This window comes from Panthera tigris, chromosome D4 (genome assembly GCF_018350195.1).
Source record: "Panthera tigris isolate Pti1 chromosome D4, P.tigris_Pti1_mat1.1, whole genome shotgun sequence".
Classification (NCBI taxonomy): Eukaryota; Metazoa; Chordata; class Mammalia; order Carnivora; family Felidae; genus Panthera; species Panthera tigris.
The window spans coordinates 92,405,790-92,425,770 of record NC_056672.1 but is presented as its reverse complement, the minus strand read 5'-3'; the positions used below and the strand labels follow the sequence as shown (position 1 = coordinate 92,425,770).

The following is a 19,981-nucleotide window of genomic DNA, read 5'->3' as shown; positions in this document are numbered from 1 at the left end:
CGTCGGGCTCTGCGCTGACAGCTCGGAGCCTGGAGCCTGCTCTGGATTCTGTGTCTCCCCCTCTCTCTGCCCCTCCCTGTTCACGCTTTGTCTCTCTCTCTCAAAAACAAATAAACATTAAAAAAATACATATGGGGCACCTGGGTGGCTCAGTCGGTTGAGCGTCTGACTTCAGCTCAGGTTATGATCTCACAGTTTGTGAGTTTGAGCCCCACATCAGGCTCTGTGCTGACGTCCCAGAGCCTGGAACTTGCTTCGGATGCTATGTCTCCCCCTCTCTCTGCCCCTTCCCTGCTCATACTCTGTCTCTATCTCTCAACAATAAATAAATGTTAAAAAAAATTTTTTTTAATAAAAAAAATTTAAGGGGCACCTGGGTGGTGGCTCAGTCGGTTGAGCATCCAACTTTGGCTCAGATCATGATCTCACGGTTTGTGGGTTTGAGCCCCACGTCGGGCTCTGTGCTGACAGCTCGGAGCCTGGAGCCTGCTTCAGATTCCATGCCTCCCTCTCTCTCTCTGCCCCTAACCCACTCGCATTCTGTCTCTCTCAAAAATAAATAAACATTAAAAAATTGTTTTAATGTTTATTTATTTATTTATTTTGACAGAGACAGAGAGAGAGAGCAGGGGAGGGACAGAGAGAGAAGGAGAGAAAATCCCAAGCAGGCTTCGAGCTGTCTATGCAGAGCCTGACACAAGGTTTGATCTCACGACCCTGGGATCATGACCGAAGCCAAAATCATGAGTCAGACACCCAACTGAGCCCCCCAGGCACCCCGTGCCTCCATATTCACAGGGCTTCTCCTCTGTGTCTGTGTCTCTCTTCTTCTGTCTCTGATAAGGTCATTTGTCATTGAACTTTTTTTTTCTTTTTTTTTTTAACAGTAGCTGTGACTTCTTTTTTTTAAATTTTTTTAAACGTTTATTTATTTTTGAGACAGAGAGAGACAGAGCGTGAATGGGGGAGGGTCAGAAAGAGAGGGAGACACAGAATCTGAAACAGGCTCCGGGCTCTGAGCTGTCAGCACAGAGCCCGACGTGGGGCTCAAACTCACAGACTGTGAGATCATGACCCAAGCTGAAGTCGGACGCTCAACCGACTGAGCCACCCAGGCGCCCCTCATTGCATTTAGAGCCCACTGGACAATCCTGGATGATCTCATTTCAAGATTCTTACTGTAATCACAGCCACAAAGACCCTTTTTCCAAATAAGGTCACACTCACAGGTTCTGGACACTAGGATTGGAACACGGACATACGTGGGGGACCCCACTCGGCCCACAGTTTCCTTCTCTGAACTGTCCTTTTCAAGGGCCAGCCGTGTCCCACTGCAGATCGCCCCCTATCTTCCCAGGGACTGGTCCCCCCAGAGTGCCTCATCTGGGGAGCGAGGGCCTGGGGCACCTCTGGTAGGGGAGTCGGATGGAAGGCGGTTCCCCAGCAGAGAGGGACACGTGGTGACCGTCGTCCCTCAGAGATCATTAGTTGCGCAGCTGGGACACGCATCCCGTGTATGGCGGATCCGTGGAGAGTCCCCACTATTCCGTGGTTATTCTGTGGATTTCAAGCGATGGCCCAGCGGGTATTCACCTCAGAGCTAGGGAGGCTCGCACACGAGACCTGGACACAGACGTCCGTGGCAGCCCCGTCCACGTCTCCCGCCTGGAATCGGCCCAGCAGCCGCCCTCGGGAGAAGGGTGACTGAACGTGCCACAGGCCACAGCTCCGCGTGGACAGGCACAAGCTGGACGGCCTCAAGGCCGTGGGGTCGGGGAAGGCAGGCAGCCCCAGAAGGAATCCGTGTGTAGAATAGTCTCAAAATGTCAAAACCACATCAACAGGGAACACTCCGTGACCTCCAGGGGTTAGGGGTGGGGAGGGGCGAGAAGGCAGCAGGTGTGGCTTAAAGGGGCCATAGGAGGGGGTCCCCCCCGAATCCGGACTGCGGTGGGGCGTGTGGCTTTCCCTGCCAGGGAAAAGCACAGAACTGAGCGCACAACCCACACTCCACGCGCAGGAGCAAGTCTGCGGGGGCAGGGCGTGGAGGGGACGGAGTGCAGGACAGTAGCATCGGGAGGACAGGTGACGGGCGCCGGGGGTCTCTCGAATCTGTTCTCACAGGTGCCTGTGAGCTACAGTTAACTCCAAATAGAAGGTGAAAAAGAGAAAGTGTCTGCCTTTCTTTCCAAGTCAGCCTAGAGAATGCTAACAGGCTCCTTCTGCACTGTCCCCACCCTGGGGCCCAGCCCCAGGCCCCACCACCCTCGCTGCCCCCTCGCTGCCCACCGGCCTTCCCCCACCTCCCCTGCTGCCCCTCAGAGCAGAGACCAAACTCCCCACGCGTGCTCTGCAGACGCTTAGCCGGCTGCCACACAGCCCCAGGGAGGGCAGCCGGACAGGGCAAGGAGGGGGCTCTCCTGGCCCCTCGGCTCCCCAAGTGTCCACAGGTGAGCACAGCCTGACATCTCCCCACAGCCCACTGATCCAGAAATCTCCAGGATGGAGACACGGGCTGGATGGCCCTGGCTGGGGTCAGCAGGACCGGTCGAAAGCCAGTGGCCACCCTCAGGGGGCCCGTCCTCCGGGGTCCCCGGGGGAGCAGTGTCTGTTCATAACAGCTGAGTCGGCTGCTTTAGGACCAGGGCTCAGGCGCTCCAGGCGGCTGATGGAGAGCTTTGTGCCCCTTCCAAAGGCGCCAGACGCACCCAGCACTCCCACGGCCCACCCGGCCTTCTGGCTCTTTGCCCAGAAACTCAGTCCGGCCTGCGGGGCCTGGAGGAGGAGGAAGCTGCCCGCTCGCGTGGGAAGTTGCATTTGGGGATCAGAACGGGGGCTTCCCGGGATGGATGCTAGGACGTGGCAGATAATAGGGCTTGAAGAGATCCCAGGGCCACCACGGAGCACCGCCCACCCCAGAAGAAGGTCCAGAGGAGCACAGAGCCCAGGCGCGGTGGGCAGGGAAGCCGGGCCCATGGTCTCGGGGTCGGGGGGGAAAGCAGGACTCGGCGGGGCATGAAGGAACCAGCAAGAGACCGTCATTCCCACAGGCTTTGGGGCAGCTGAGGTCCACCTGCAGTGAGTGAGTGGGACCTGAGGGGTGAGTCTGGCATGATCAAAATTAAGCAGGCTTGTTCCAGGAGGGTAAGTAGAAAAGTCGCCCCGTCACACCCAGAATGCCAGTGTGATGCTAAGGGGAACGTGCTTGACCCAAAACGACTTTACTTCCAGGGGAAAGGCCGTCCATAACCCTGACGACACCTGCCCGCCGACCGCGCCGGTCCCGTTGCGCTTCTAGTGGCTGGCTGCAGAACCAAGGCGGGGCGGGGCACCCAGTGGCATCGGTCAGGACACCAGCGGGGTCCTGACACCCGGGACACCGCTCCCCACGGCGGCACGGATCCCCACTGGAGCAGCCTGTGCCAGCCCAGCGTGTGCATGGGAAGCCCCAGGACAGCTCCACGGTCCTGCGCCCTAAGGACAGAGGGGTCAGACCACACGGCCCTGCCGGGGGAGGACAAGAAGGAAGGGCTGCCCCCCCTCCCGCCCCACAGTGGTGCACGGGGTGGGCAGAGCTTGCAGGCACGGAGCGGTCTTCTTTCAACTTTGATTGCCCCCACGGTTTTCCGGAAGGCTGCATCCTCCTCTCTCGGCTTTGGAGGAGAGAAGGCAGGAGGTCGGTCTCCTGGTGGGTTTTATCCAGAACACTGATGTGCATAATGAGGACCCAACGCCTCATTCCTGCTTCCCCAGAGACCCGGGAGGGGTGGAGGCCCCGGCAGAGGGGACGCTGGGCACGGGGACCCCGGTCCCTGCTCAGGTGAGGCTGAGAGCAGAGGAGACCCCGAGCCAGGCGGGCAGCCCATCGAACGCTCACTCTTTCCTTTCCAGGAACAGAGCCTCGCGTGGGCTGCTGGGTCTGGACTGGGGACACTTCTGCTGGAAAGAGGGCCAAGGAGAACCAGCCACGGACTTGACAGGTCAACACGTGCACGTCCAGGACAAAGGGGGTTTTGGAACAAGTAACATCCGGCGAACAGGTAACCTCCCACGCTAGGCGAAGAGACAGCCGGTTCTGTCCAACTAAATCAGGTGCTTGTCTGGGGGATGGGAGAGGGCGGGCGGGGGACAGCTCACCAGAGCAAAGGTCCCCATCCTGTACCAATCAGTGCCACCCCCAGGCCTGGCACCGCTCCGTCATGCAGCAGCCAGACCCTCCCCTGGCTGCAGGGCTGGGATGGCTCGAGTAGGAGTCCCTGCTGGGACCTGCAGCTCAGGCCACGCCTCCCTGAGCCCCTGCCGGGGGGGGGGGGGGGGGGGGGGGGGGGGGGGGGGGGGAGGGGGACACTGGCCCGTGACCTCATGCACCTCCAGCGGCCTGATATCCTGCTTTTGAAGCCCTCCCGAGCCTGGAGTTTTTCAGGTGTTCCCAAGGAAGGTGCCTAGAATCACCCCCTCCCTCAGTGAGCCACGGCTGCCACGTGGGGCCGTCCAGAGAGGTCAGGGCGCCGCTGAGCACGTGGGGCGGGAGCTGGAGGCGGTGGCGGATGGCACCGGCCCCCGCTCAGCGCTCCCGGCAAATGCCGGGCTGTGGGGACCAGAGCCAGGCCGGGCGGACGGCAGACACGGAAGATGGACCCGGGGGGCTGCAGTGCGGACGGCCGAGCCCCCCTGGGCTGTGCAAACATGCGGCAAACCCACGGGTGGAGTCGGGAAAGCGGTCTACTGCGCCCAGAGGCCATAGGGAAGTTTCCAGATGGACATCCTATAAAGAGCATTGGGATGGGCAGGACCGCCTCGGGTTAGAGCCCAGATGTCTGTGAGCACCGCCTTCCCCCGTGGCAAACCTCTCACGGCCACGTTGGAGGCAGAGTCCCAGGCAGGTCCCCGTAGCTCTGACACACGGACACGCACCTCCCCGGGCGGGGGGGGGGGGGGGGGGGGGCACTGGGACCTCTCCCTCCCTCTCACCCGGCCCTTGGGGGACATCTGGGGTGCTGGCCGGGACACACGGCCAGACAGGCGCTTGGGGGCCAGGGTCCCCCAGGGGTGGGGCCTCTCGGTGCTTGTTCACGTCTGTAGAGGCCAAGGTTGAGGCCCAGCTGGGAAACGGCTCAGAGCAGCCGCCTAGAGTCTGGTCAAGGACAACACCTTTGTCCCCTGGCCCCCAGTATTCACAGTCCCCCAGCAACGCCCACCAGCAGAGGCCGCGTTGTCAGGATCCCTGTCAGCCAAACGCAGGACCCACAGCCTCCAAGCCACAGGCCCGGCCACAGCCTGTCGATAACTTGCTCCCCGAGGTCGACCTCCAACCACTGAATTCAGTTTTGTAAGCAGGGTCTAGCTCAGCCTTCCAGAGTGAACGTGGCAAGCAGGGGCCAGGTGTGAGGGGGCCAGAGAGGAGCCCTGCCGCAGAGATCCTGCACGGCAGGGTCAGGGGTCAAGGTTGTGACACAGGGAGAAGGGTGGGCAGAGGCGTTAACCCTGGTCCGTCCACCTCACCCACGGACCCAAGTCCCCAGAGGCACGTATACGGCCTCCTCGTCGTCCACGTTCCCAGCCCCACGCCCGTCACAGGCCCCAGAAGGTAACGCGAAGGGTCTGGCGAACGAGGGTGGATGGTCTCGCACGCGGCACCGGTCCCCCCGGAGGGCTGGTGGGGGCCACCTGGAAGCCTTGGGCTGAGGGCCGGCTGACAGGTGCAGCCAAGCTGGGCCCAGAAGAGAAAGACGACAGACTCGGGACCCTTGTGTGGGAGGGTCCCTCGGGGCACGTGGGGATGACGGATGGGAAGGAGTTCGGGGCTCAGGCCCCCGGGACGGACGGCAGATTCGCAGGGGACAGCACGGACGCCCTGGCAGCGGGCCGTGCGTGCTCCAAGTCCTGCTCTGCCTGACGCTGGGGTTTAACCGGGGCGCTGCGAGGCCTCGGGCAGGGAGGCGCCGGCGAGGGGCCCCTCTGCACCCGGCCGGGGACACGCGCGCGACTGGAGCTGCCCTGGGCACACTTGGCTCCAGCCTCGGGGAGGAAACCGAGCTCGGTGTCCGGCGAGCAGACCCACGGCCAGCGGCACGGGCCTGGGGACGCTCCCCGCTCCCTTCTGTCCTCAGACAAGAGGCTCCAGGTCCTTCTGGATGGCCCCCGCCCCCCGCAGCCAGGCTCGTGGCATTTGGTCATCGATCCAAGGCAGCGCGGTGGCAGGTCCAATCAGCACTACCATCTAGAGGGACCCTGGGGGGGCCCCGGAACAAGGGGTCCTGGCTGCACCGCTCAGAATCCCCCCTCCCCCCGCCCCCGGCCCGAAATGAGGCCGGGGGCTGCTGGGTGCGCCAGGGCGTGAACCCAGGACGCTTCTCGCGGCACAGCCTTCCCTGACACAGGCCACCGCAGGTCTGTCTCTCACGACTGCCCCCAGAGGGCCCGAACTCAGGGGCGCCCGCCTTCCGGCAGGAGGAGGGGGGCGGGCCAGCAGCAGGTTCCCGGGCCTCCAGAGTAGGGCCAGGCTGGGCGGGGCCTGCCCGTGACTCCTCCCAACCCCCCGTCACTGGGTGGGGGGGGGGGGTCAGGGGCCACCTGAGCCCAGGCTGCTGGAGCCTTCTCCACGCGCAGCGCCCCTTCCGCTCGGGGCGTCCGGGACGGACTCCTGGCTGCGGCCGGCCTCCTACCGTCCAGGTGCTCGGGCCGACAGCTCCGAATCACCCCCGGGTCCCGCGCCCAGAGCCCCCAGCCGACCCCCCAGCGGGCCACCCCGTGTGTCCTCCGCACCCGCCGGCTACCACGTCCCCCTAAACCGTGGGTCTGCGTTCTGCTTCCAGCGACGCGGAGCGGCGGCAACGGGGCACGTGGAGAGGGAAACGAGCCGACGAGCCAGGGAAGAGACGAACGGCCATCTGAAGGGACAGGAGAGGGGACGGGAGAGGGACTACGAGACGGCAGAACGGGACACAGCTGACACTGGAAGCAGCAGCCCCGGGTGAGCTGCCATTGTCCCTCCTCCCCCTCCCCTCCCCCTCTCCCCCTCTCTCCCTCCCTCTCTCGCCCTCTCTCCCTCCCTCTCTCCCTCTCCCTCCCTCCTCCTCCCTCTCTCCCTTTCCCTCCCCCTCCCCTCCCTCTCCCTCTCCCTCCCCCCTCCCTCCCCCTCCCCTTCCCCCTCTCCCTCCCCCTCCCCCTCCCCCCTCCCCCTCCCCCTCTCCCTCCCTCCCCTTCCCTCTCTCCTTCCTCCTTTCCCTCCCCCTCTCCTCCTCCCCCTCTCCCCCTCTCTTCCCCCCTCTCCCTCCCTCACTCTCCCTCCCTCCTCCTCCCTCTCTCCCTTTCCCTCCCCCCTCCCCCTCCTCCCTCCTCCTCCCTCTCTCCCTTTCCCTCCCCCTCCCCCTCTTCTCCCCCTTCCCCTCCCCTTCCCTCTCTCCCTCCTCCTTTCCCTCCCCCTCTCCCTCTCTTCCTCCCCTCTCCCCCTCCCCCTCTCTTCCTCCCCCTCTCCCTCTCCCGCGCTTTGCTCCTCGGGACAAGCCTCAGGGGTCTGACTGCAGACCCCATCACTGCTGCGTGGCCTCGGCCACCATCCTGCCCCCTCTCGGCACGGGGTCCCCAGCAGGGCTGCTGTCACTGGGGCGCCCCCTCACCTGCTGCCGTTGACTCAGCGTCCAGGCATCGGAGGGGGCCAGACCTGGAAATGCAGTCCAGGAGCAAGGAGGACCGAGGCCACCCTCAAGGGGATCAATTGACGCGTTTGTCAAATTCCTAGAACCCCACATGGAGAACAGTGACTGCCACTGTGGGAAAATCATACTTCCATTTAAAACATGATGGGGCTCAGTCAGTTAGGTGCCCGACTCTTGATTTTGGCTCGGGTCGTGATCTCACGGTTCCTGAGTTCGAGCCCCACATCTGCCCCAAGCGCAGAGCCTGCTTGGGATTCTCTCTCTCCCCCGCCCCCTCTCTCTGCCCCTCCTCTGCATGCTCTCTCTCTCTCTCTCTCTCAAAATAAATAAATACACATCAAGTAAGTAAGTAAATGAGGCACCATGCAGACCCTATGCCTGTTCCCCCGCAGTCTGGGACCCCATCACACACCCCAAGTTCCTGCGGGAATTCGAGTCCGTCTGTGAAGGCCTCGGCCCGCCCAAGAAGCAGAGGGTGGTTCTGGGCCCTCACAGTAAGGCCTGTTCCTCTCCCACGCCCTCAGGACCCCTTGGTTCAGCGGCCGCCCAGTGGCCACAGGTGGGCCGGGGGCGGGCGGGGGCTCATTCCAGGTCACTGTGTCCCCTCAGATCGCCGCGAGAATTTCAGAGACTAGGGCCATCGGCCCCAAACAGGTGGGTGGCGCCTCCCTGCAGCTGGGCCCCGCCGGGCTTCTCCAGGGCCCGAGTTACACAGAGGGGCCTGGGAGGTGGACGGAGCCCCTCCCCTGACCCCTGGGCCGCCTTTCAGAACCCAGACCTGCCCCCACCTCCTGTGCTGTCCCTTCCCTGATCTCTGCCCCCATGGGCAGAGAGCCAAGAAGTGGGGTCTCGGGTACACAGGGACTTAGACTTGGAGGTTCAGGGTGCTCAGCCCCCCTCCCCGTCTGCAAACCCTCCAGGGATTCTGCCGAGAACACCCACCTGCGCGTCCGTGTGCGGCCCTGCGCAGCCTGTCCCCACCGCGCAGGCCCCCCTGCTACACGCTTCGCCCCACCCCCGCACTGTGGCCCCTCCTTGCACAATAAAGGATATTCCTTCTAGAGATGAGTGTCTGGTGGGTCAAAATTTCTTCTGGGGCTGCAGAAACGAGCAAAGGAAAAGATGAAAATGCCACCCCCAATCGGAGCACTTGAGCAGAAGGGGTCAGACCCTCCCCAAAGCTGAGTGACCACAGAACTCAGTCATATCGCCAAGGGACGAGGCACACGGTCACGACGTTTTCACTCTTTCAAATGCGCAGACGCACGTCCATGAGGACTCTCTCAGCTTGAAATGACAGAAAATCTTAGGCACGCACGTATAGCTCTAGCAGTAAATGGGATGTGTTGGCTCTTACACGTGAAAGGCGCTTGGATAGGCTGCTTGCAGGCATGGCTGTATCCAGGGGCAGAAAGGCCATCTTCCGCCGCCTCTTGCCTCTCCTTTCTCTCCTTGTTTTCTCCATTCTTGGGCTCCACCATGGCTGCTGGCAGACCACCTCCTCCTTCCTCGAGATGCAGTGAAGTGACCTCACGCCTCTGGAAAGCCCCGCAGAGGCCTCTGCACTGCGGCCTGAGGGCCTGCCCGGGTCCCAGCCCCTCCTGTGTTCACCGCCAAGTGGTGACAGGTGACGCTCTTGCTTCTTGCCAGTGGCCAGGCCGGAGTTGTGCGTCCTCGAGAGTCAGGGGTGGGGGCAGCTTCACCCAAAGCCCGGTGTCTAAAAAGAGAGGGTGGTCTTCATGAGAAAGTGGTTTAGTGGGTGGGGGGTAGGGACACAGGCCCCACCTGGGTCCACGCCACCGGCCGCAACCTCTGTCCTGTGCCTCCTCCCAGTGATGTGACTGTACCCCAATCCCCCAAACACCCTGAGATACCCCAGGGTGCAACTGGGGCTCCCGTCACAGTGCAGGTGCCAGGGGTGGGGGCTGGGGGCTCTTCTCCTCAGGGGAGAGGAGAAATCTGGAGCAGGTCAGAAAGTTAACGGTCCAGCACTCCCAGGACCCCCCGCATGAGCGAGGACGAGGGCAAGCTCCCAAGTCCAACCCGCGGGTAGGAGTGGGGCCAACAGGCCACCTGGGGGTCCTGCCTGAAGCTGCACAAGGAGGGAGCAGTGCCCGGTAAAAGGCGAGGCCTTTCTCCTGTGCTGGGACCCTGGGGCAACCTCCGGGAGCCCACGGCACAGGCTGCCCGGCCCCCCCTCCTGAGGGGGCGCCCGGGGGACGCGCTGGCAGGTGGAGTGATCCGGGCGGTCCCTCTGCCCCACAGCTCTGAAGAGGGGCTTCCCGGGCAAGACGAAGTCCTCCCTAAGGGCGCTGCTCTGGGTCCACACACCGGGCCAGCTCCCAGAGCTAGCAAGGCACAAAGACTACGAAGAAGCGATCCACCAAAGAGAAACTTCAAATGGCCAATAAAGATATGCAGCTATGCTTAAGCTGGGCAGCAGAGACACGGGAATGGGAGCAATCAGACGGGCCACTTTTCAGCCAGCCACCAGAGGGGCAAACATTAAGGAAAACGCAACAGCTATGTACAACATTCAGAACTCAGGACCACGTGACAACAGCCGTTGCGTCAGACGCACATGTTCTCAGAACCAGAAGCCCCACCCGAGAGGGGAGCCGGTCCTCCAGAACCGTCTCCCCTCAGAGAAGCCGAGGTGATCCCAACACGCGCACCATCGCCTGAGAAGGCACGGGCGAGCGGAAGCCGGGGAAGACAGGACAGTCCGCAGCGAGGCGCGGAAGGCCATGCCCAGAACCCTCTGAGGTGCGCCGGAGCCCCAGGCGGCCCACGCCGGCGGTCAGGGAGACGCGACGCCCAGGGCAAGGAAGGACGGGGCGGGAGGAGGGCCAGCGGCCGCACCAACACACAAGGGCACAAGGACACCCGTGGGAGGAAGGCGTCACTGGACAAACGTGAAACCAAAGCGAAACTGAGACGCAGCCGGTCACTTTGTATTGATGATCATCTTTATCCTTTGTCACGACTCCTCGGCACCACGAGCTGTGAGCAGAGCTTGAGAAACAGGACACGCCGGGGGCTGTCCTCCGGGTCTCCTTCCGATGGCAGGCAGAGGCCGAGGACAGAGGAGGTCGGGTGGGCTCGCACGCCCAGGAACATCACCAGGTGTGGGGGACGCTGGACCCCCCGGGGCCATCTGCCAACTCCCCTCCCTCGACGCAATCACTTTGCTGTCTCGCAAGGACGCCAGGCCAGGTGCCGCGTGGACCACAGTGGAAAAGCAGGCGGGACCCAGCCCCCAAACCGTGGCAGTTACCCAGGGTGGGTGGGTGTGAGACTCACCTGCTCCCCAGCAAACACCAGCCCGCTTCTGTGGACGTGGTCAGAGGAGAGTGAAAGGGGGGCTGGTCCGTGATCTGCGGCCGGGCACACGCCCGGCCCGCCCCACCCCAATGCCAGCCCGGCAGTGTCAGCCCCCCTCCCCGTGCCTGCGTCCCCAGCCCCTGCCCCACCCTCACAGCCCCGCCCACACCACAGGTCTGAGAGCTCCCTGCCTCTGTTTCCCTGCGTGGCCGCCAGCCGCCCGGAGCGGGGAACACCACCTGCTTGGAACACAAGCAAAGACACCCAGGTCCCCAGCAGAGCTCTGCCCAGTGGTGCTGCGCAGGGGACAGGGCGCGGCCGCTGCTCCTCGACATGAAAACATCGCCGCCCTCCCCACTGGTGCGGACAAGCTCAGAACGGACGCCGAACTCCCTCAGGGGAGCTCCGGGCGGAGGAAGTGCCCTCGGACGGGTCTGCCACACCGGCTGGCCTGAAGCCGGGCACCCGCGGTCCCCGGCAGGCTTCGGGAAGCCCCTGAGACCGCCAGCAAGAGCTGCATTTCACAACCCGGCGCGCCTCTCGGTGAGGGGCCATCTGCCTCCTCTCTGTCCACAAAGGGCTCCGTGACCCAGAAGAGGAAGATTTCTCCCTGAAATAAGGGTGTGCAGGCTGAGTGCCGTCTGCCGGCTGCAGACACCCAGGGGATGGCTTGGGCCCCGAGCAAGTGAGGGGTGGGGGTGGGGACCGGGACCGGTGGGCAAGGAGGCAGGGGTGGGGACCGGGAGCCTCAGAGGGGCTGGGGCGGGCACGGGCCGGGCCTGGGCAGACGTTCCCACCTCTGGCTGGAGGGTTCTGGGCGGTGGAGGCCACGGGCTCTGCGTTCACCTGGCGACCCCCAGCCTCTCTGACTCAGGGCATCTCTGCCCAGCACAAACGGGCCTCTTCCGGCTCTGGGACTCAGAAGTCTGAGATCAGTCTCCCTGGGCCACAAGCAAGGCACCAGCAGGACCACAGTCCCCCTCGGGAGGACCTGCTCCCTAACCTGCCTCTAGGGCCGCCTTCCTGGCTTCGAAGCATCTTCTGATCTCTCCACACACAGTCTTCCTTTTGTGGCAGATATCCTGCTGCCTCCCCACCACAAAGACCCTTGTAGTTATGTTTGGAGCCCGCCGGGTGATCCAGGAACACCCCGCCCCCCAGGGATGTTCAATGTACAACTGCTGTGCACAAGGTCACGGGCACACGGGGCCCTAGCCTCTCTGCGGGCCTCGCACGGCAGCCGATGGGACCCTGAGCCAGTGCAGATGCAGGTTTGAAGAGAAATGAGCCAGCGCGTGTCCACGACGTGCCGCCCTCAACACTCCATGCACAACCCCTGCCCCTCAGGGGCCCGGAGCATCCATGCGGACGCCCTACGTTTGGGCCGTAACGCAGCAGCCTCAGGACGTTGCAGAGCATCTGAACCATGGGGTGGGAGCTCCTTTTCTCTTTCGTTGCTAATAAATTCTGCGTTACCGTTTTTCCACCAGATGATCAGTTAGACTGCACTTTAAGGAAAAAACCTTCACGTTACGTATACCCGCCAAGGGGCTCGTGTGCAGGATCGTGAAGGACAACGAACCAACGGCAAGAAGCCAACAACCCAATTAAAAACCGGCAGCAAATGGGAACAGACACTTCACAAGAAAAGACACACGCGTGTGAGTGGCCGACAGGTCCACGGAAAGGCGCGCACATCGTCAGTCGCCAGAGATGCGTCACGCCGCCGACGCGGCCCGTGGCTTCACACCCACTGGAACAGCTAAATTAAGGGCTGACTCGTGCAACGCCGGCGACAACGTGAAACCAGTGTGGTCGGGGGGCGTGCAAAGCGGCACAGCTCCTTCGGGGGCTTTGCGGGGTTTTTAGTAACACTGGAAGGACATCTGCTCGTGACCCAGCGATCCTGCTCCTAAATATTTCATCACATATTTAGCTTTTCATTCAGTGTTTAGTACTGAACAAACTAAATGTTTGTTCACCATTTAGTACGATTCCGTATTCAGCCCCTAAATAAGTGGAATTATGAGGTACCAAAGGACTTGCACAGGTAGTCGCGAAAAGCCAGAGGGAACCCGAATGTCCGCTGATAGGACGGACGGACGGACGGCCCCACAGAGGACGCTCTACGGCAGGGACTGAGCCAGCACAACTCTATGCAGAGAGGAAAAGTATCTGTCTGCAGATGACATGAATTTATATACAGAAAGCCTTAAAGACTGTACATAAAACAGAATAAAAAACGCGTCTGGCAGTTACAGGATAGAAAATCAACATGCAAGCCTCAGTTGTGTTTCCGTACACGAACAGCGAACAACTTGAAAAGAAGTCATGACAACAATTTCACTACAACAGCATCACAAAGAGCAAAATATTTAGGAACACACTAAACCACGGAGGCAAAAGACTGATCCACTGAAAACCACCAAACATGAAAAAGATGAAAAGAGACACAAACAGATGGGAACACATCCCATGTTCATGGATTGGGAGGCTCGATATCGCTCAAATATCAGTACTATCCAAAGCAATCTACAGATTCAATGCAACCTCTTTCAAAATCCCAGTGCCCTTTTTTTGCTTGTTTGTTTGTTTACAGAAACAAGAAAGCCCGTCGTAAAACGCATATGGGCTCTCAAGGGCACCTCAATGCCAAAGCAATCTTGGAAAAGAAGAACAAAGCCGACGGCTTGCATTTCCTCATTTCAAACCTTACTACAAAGCTACAGACGTACAGACCAGGGGAGAGAATGGCCTGGAAACGAGGCGAGCCCTCTCACATGTGGCCACACAGCTTTGACAAGGGTGCCAGGACCACTCAGCGGGAAGGGACAGTCTTCTCCACAGACGGTGCTGGGGCAATGACCTCTGCCGGCAACAGAACAGGTGGACCCTTACCTCACACCATATACAGAAGCTAGCTTGGCGTGGATCAAACCTAACAGCTAGAACCAGGGATCCCTTAGAAAAGACACAGAAGAGCTTCCAAACTTCGGGTCTGGCCATGACTTCTTGGACCAGACACCGAAAGCATGGGCAAGGAAGGGAAAACAGATAAATTGGGCAACATCGACATTAAAAACTTTGGTACATCAAAGGACACTGTGAAACGTGCAAAGGCAAACTGCAGAATGGGGGCAGGTATTTTCAATCCTGTATCTGCTCAGGGATTAATATTCAGAAATTACAAAGGGCTTTTACAACTCAAGGACAAAAACACTATTCACGCAAAACGAGGAACCTGAATAGACATTTCTCTGAAGACACACGGACGGCCACCACCACCGACCACGAGGTGGATGCAAACCACAGCCGCGAGCCAGGACCTCACACGCCTGCAGGTGGCTGTTATATCACACACACCACACACAGACACACACACTGAGACACACAGACACATACAGACAGACACACAGACACCTGTTGCTGGAGGAATGTCTAAGGGCGGGGCTGCTGTGGCAGACAATGTGGCAGTCTCCCACCAAATGAAGCAGAATTCCGACGTGGTCCAGCAACCCCCCCTCAGGCCAACCCGGGACGGACTGGAAGCCGGGACGCAGGTCCTTGCACAGCGGTGTCCCCACGGCAGCACTAGTCAGCGCGGCCAGAAGGTAGAGACAGCACAAACACCCACGGGCCGATGAACGCATAAGCGTCACAGGGCATGGAGTGTTACTCAGCCACGACAGGGAAGGAAAGCCTGGCACATGCCACGACATACATGAGCTTTACGTCCATCGTGCTCGGTGAAGTAAGCCTTGCACGACAGGCCCAGTCCTGTGGACTCCATGCATACAGGGGCCCAGAGAGGTTATCTTCACGGAGACACAGTGAGGGCGGGTGGGCTCCAGGGGCCAGGGAGGGGAGGGTCCGTGTTTACTGGGGACAGTTCTGGTTTGGGAAGAGGAAGAAGTTCTGGGGACGGACGGTGGTACGCACAACCCTGTGAGTACATTTAACACCACCAAACCACGCATTTTAAATGGTTATGGTGGTGGGGGCTCAGTTGGTTAAGTGTCTGACTTTGGCTCAGGTCACGATCTCGCGGTTCGCGGGATCGAGCCCCACGTGGGGCTCTGTGCCGACAGCGTGGAGCCTGCTCGGGATTCTCTCTCTCTGCTCCTTCCCCACTCAACTGTGAGCTTTTCTCTCTCAAAATAAATAAATAAATTTAAAAAAAAAACAAAACCCAGACTGGGGCACCTGGGTGGCTCAGTCGGTTGAGTGTCTGACTTCAGCTCAGGTCATGATCTCACAGTTCATTGGTTTGAGCCCCGCATCGGGCTCTGTGCTGACAGCTGAGCCTAGAGCCTGCTTCAGATTCTGTGTCTCCCTCTCTCTCTGCCCCTCCCCTGCTCACACTCTGTCTCTCTCTCAAAAATAGAAAATAAACATTAAAAAAAATTGTAATCGTCATGGTGGTAAATGTTACATTATGTAGACCGTATCACAATAAAAAATAAATTCATTTAAAAAGTAATGTGGACAAATCTTAAAAATGTGCTTTTTCACCAAAAAAAAAAAAAAAAAAAGCTAGACCCAAAAAAGTGCACCCTGTATGGTACCACTCTTATAAATTTCAAAAAGAGACAAAATGAAATTACAGTGCTAAGGGATGCAGAGTGGGTGGAAAACATACACTTCCAGAGTTCAGGGTCGGGGCCGCCCCTGTCGGGTGCCCGGTGTGGGGGGTGGGGGTGGCACCAGCGTCACATCAGATAGTCGTTTCAGCGGCTGGGCGAACCACGCGAGCCGTTTCGCATCTCGGCGAGAAACGAAGGGTCATTTTCTTCGCCTGACGCGCCTCTACACCCTCCCTCCCCCCCGCCCCCAGCAAGGCCAGAGTGATGCCCGAGGCCAAACACTTCTGGGAGGATGGCCAGCAGGTGGAGGGTGGGAACCCCCATCCCGATGTCTCTGGGCGGGGAAAACGCACCCGCAGACAGACGGCAGGTGACCCTCGGCAGCTGGTCTCCAGCACTGCAGGGCGGGGTGAGAGAGGGGCGTCTGAGGTCTCTGGATTCTGCTCACCCCGGACACGGGGGGCCGGGAGAACCCCCGGGACCACCTGCGGGAGAGCCCTGCCAGCCCCCGGCTGACCACCTGCCCCAGGCGCCGGCCCCTCTGCACCCGTGACCTCCGCGGAGGCTGGGAGGCACATGACGGAAACCGCACACAGGAAGGGCACGGCCAGCGGCCACGGTCGGCTGCGGTCACCTGGGCCCTGGGACAAGGATGAAGACACCCACCCCACGCCTGCCTCGAGGGCAAAGAACACAAGCGCGTGACCCTCTGGTCCCAGGCCAGAGGCAGAGGCGCCAGAACCTGTCTTCCAGTTAGAAGCCACCACCACACCAGCTTTTGTTTTAGAAGATTAGCATCTCGGGAGCCTCTTTGTTGGAGCGCAGGGTGCGGCTGCCGCCTCGGGCCCCCCGCCCAGAGCCTGGACGGGAAGGACGCCTCCCGGGAGGGGCACTCACCGTGGGGGCCCCAGCGAGGCGCCCAGAGACCGGGGCAATTGCATATAAAGGCTCCACGTCTGGAATGCACCTGTGCCCTCCTCTGAGAAGGGGCGAGATGCCCGGGACCTCCCCAAGGGGCCTCTGAGCCGAGGGTGGCCGGGGGCGTCTCAGAAGCACCTCAGCCTGGTCAGGAGGCCTGCCTGGGATTGAGAACGAGGACAGAGGCCGCCAGCTGAGCCCCGGAGCAAGGCAGGGACAGCGGTGGGGGCCTGACTTGTCACCGTCATTCATGGCGTGACTTTGAGTGGCCGACCCACCTCATTTCCACGTCTATAAAAACAAGAAAGGACTCAGCGAGCCCACGTGTGGGGCACGTTAGCACGACCTGGGACAAGGTAACAGCTGCCAGGCGGGTTAGCCTTCCCGGGCCACCATCACATAGCACCATACACCGGGCTTAAAACAGAGAAATGTCCTCTCTCCCAGGCGGGAGGCCAGAGAGCTAAACCCGAGGGGTCAGCAGCACTGATCCCTTCTGAGGCTCGGGGGAGAACCTGTCCCTTGCCTGTCCCAGCCTTGGTGGTAGCAGTGTCCCTCCTATCTCCGCCTCTGTCCTCACGTGGCTCATCCCTCCCTGTGAGCCTGTGTTTCTCCCTCTGTCTCCCACGAGGACACCAGGCATTGGATTCAGGGCCCACCCTAGTCCAGGACGACCTCACGGCAATTCTTACCTTCATCGCATCCACAAAGACTCTTATCCCAAATAAAGTCACATTCTGAGGTTCTGGATGGACATGAATTTCGGGGAGACCCTATTCAGCCCCTGAATTTCCACTCGGGAAATGCTGAGCATGCCAGGAAGGCCAAGGCTCACCTGAATGGGGGGCACGGGTGAGGGTCCTCGGTGCCCAGCTGTCAGAACACGGCCACTGGCGAGCAGGAAGGACCCCAGCCCAGGGGATCGTCCGGTGAAGGCCTTTGCCCGTGGCCACAAGCAGCACCTCGTCTCGCGACATGGACCCCACTCTTCGCTCTTGGAGTTGCAGGCGTCTTGAGACCCAACCTGGGCCAGGTGGGGAAGGTGCCGAGGTGGGGGGCACCCACCTCCTCCAGGATCTCAGGGGAAGGAGGTGGGCAACCACAGACTGCAGACAGACACCTGGGCGGCCGCTCCAAAGCTGGTGTGTCAAGACCCCAAGAAGCGAGGGGTCCTGACAACAGCAGCCAGTATCTTGCAAGAACAGCTCCCCAAAATGCTTTCCATGTTGAAATACAGAACCAGACTCCAGCCTTCCAGACTCTCATTCTGGGGGGTGTCTCCAAAGCCCCACCTCAGCCCACGGCCCTGCTCCTACCCCACCCAGGAGGCAGGGGCCTCGTCCTGGGCCAGAAGGGGACCACGTCCCTCACCCCATCCAGGGCCAGGGGCCTCGCCCTGGGCCAGAAGGGGACCACGTCCCTCACCCCATCCAGGGCCAGGGGCCTCGCCCTGGGCCAGAAGGGGACCACGTCCCTCACCCCATCCAGGGGCAGGGGCCTCGCCCTGAGCCAGAAGGGGACCACGTCCCTCACCCCATCCAGGGCCAGGGGCCTCGCCCTGAGCCAGAAGGGGACCACGTCCCTCACCCCATCCAGGGGCCTGGGCCATCTGAGCATCCAAACTTGCTGGATCTTCCCCCCCACCCCCCTTCTTCATTCAGAATAAAGGTAAGACCGGGCCCACGGTGCAAGGGACTCCAGGACGCCCCGTGTTCTCACAGGCATGGCGCGGGGCCCCTCTCATGGCAGCACGGATGGAGAGGTGCCCGGCTGCGGGCCTCTGGCAGTGGCGGCTGTGATGCTGGGGGCCTGCGGGGACACAGCTTGTAAGGGTTAAATTGCGGTGTAGGGCTAACGCTTAGCTTGAAAAATAACAACTTTGTTCTGACACTGAAGGTCAAAAGATAACAGCCTTGCTTTTACTCTTGTAAATCATACTTCATACTCTTGTGAATCAGGCTTTACCAATGAAGGAGACAAAAGCTCAAAAAAAGAGCATCAGAGACAAGGTCAAGGAGATCCACGGGTTGCAACTTAGCGGCAGAAAGTCGAAAATAATCACCTCATTCGATAACTGTTTCTGACTCATCTGGCAACTGTTTCTAACTCATCTGGGAACTGTTTCTCTGTTCTGTTCCCAGATAATGATAAAACGATGTGATCGGCTTTAAAAACTCTGTACCCCGGCTGTTCGGAGCCACACTCTTATCAAGAGCGTTGGTCCTGATCGGTCGGCCTTGCCTCTCACTGTCATAAACTTTGCTGTGACTGTCACTGCTGCCTGTAGCATTCTGTTTCAGGAGTCGTGTGGATGCAACAAGCTCCGTGGGGACGTACCTGGCAGAGCTCCCGCCACGTCCAGGGGCTTTGCGGGCGATGCACCTGGCTCTCCAAGGTCTTGGGACCAATTGACATCTCCCCTAGAAAATCCTTCCTCGTCATGACCAGTGCGGTCGTTTTATTTCTAGCCATTCTGGGGCGTTAGGGGGCGGGGGGGGGGTGTCTGGAGTCTCAGTATAATCTTCATTTCTTGGGGTGCCGGTGGGGTTGAACACTTCTTCAAGGTTTGGGCCGTCGACCCCCCGCCCTGCTCCGTCCTCTGGGGTGCTGCGTCCTCCCCGAGGCTCCCCCGGGCCCGGGGTGGGACCAGCTCCCCGGGGTGGCCTGGCCTCACCCTCCACAGCCGGGCGACGGTCCCTTCCCTGAGCTCTCCGCCGTTGCCCCTTTGGGGGTTCCACCTGTTCCCGCTGTCACCTGACCCCATCCTGCTGCACGGGTGTCACATAGCCGCAAGATCCCATCAGCGGTCACAGGGCCACACTCACTCTGGAGGCTCCAAGGGAAGACTGGACCTTCCGGCCCCTCCCGGCTCTGGGGCTGCCTCCGCGGCCTGGATGCTGGCCACAGCCCCGACCTCTGCCCCGTCCTCAGTCCCCGGCGGTCCTCACACCTTCCTCCGAGTGTGTCCAAACCTCCCCGCTTTATAAAGGCCTCGTCCGCACTGGGTGCAGCCCCCGGTGCCGTCCTCCTAACTCGATTAAACTCGAAAAGCCCCAACCTACACGAGGTGACTCTGAGGTCCTAGACACAGAACCCGAACCCAGCTCTGGGCGGGGTGCCGCTCGGCGCACTGCGGGATTTGGTCTGCGTGGGCGGAGGGCGGGCTCGCGGTCCTCCTGGTCCTTACGGCCGGCCAGCTGCCCCGGCGCCGCGTGCTGGAGAGACCGTCTCTTCCCGCGCTTCTCTGCAGGGCCACCCGCTACAGAAAGGCCCGCACGGGACGGTCTGTGCGCAGACACTCCCATCAGCACAGCGGCCCTAATGGCAGACTTCGCAGTGAGAACACAAGTCTCCTGGGACAGATCCCCCCAACTGAACCTAGGGAGCGTCCGGGAAACTTGGGGCCGGCTGCTAAAGCTGCACGTGACACACACCCGGCTGGAATTCTGACCAGGATCCGCCTGCCGGTCGGGAGGCAGCGCGCACGTCTACGCATCG

At 60.8% G+C, this 19,981-nt stretch overlaps 2 long non-coding RNA genes across 2 annotated transcripts; one reads left to right on the top strand and one right to left on the bottom strand.

Moving 5' to 3' along the window:
* The first annotated feature begins 3,952 nt into the window (after nucleotides 1–3,952).
* On the top strand, nucleotides 3,953–8,721 carry LOC122233183. The gene is made up of 4 exons (XR_006210678.1): nucleotides 3,953–4,040; nucleotides 6,816–6,973; nucleotides 8,268–8,312; nucleotides 8,579–8,721. It is a non-coding gene; the product is annotated as an uncharacterized LOC122233183 (long non-coding RNA).
* Nucleotides 8,722–8,723: 2 nt separating this feature from the next.
* On the bottom strand, nucleotides 8,724–18,104 carry LOC122233184. Its single transcript, XR_006210679.1, has 2 exons — nucleotides 17,319–18,104; nucleotides 8,724–9,375 (listed from the first exon to the last, which is right to left on the bottom strand). It is a non-coding gene; the product is annotated as an uncharacterized LOC122233184 (long non-coding RNA).
* Between the last annotated feature and the right edge of the window lie 1,877 nt (nucleotides 18,105–19,981).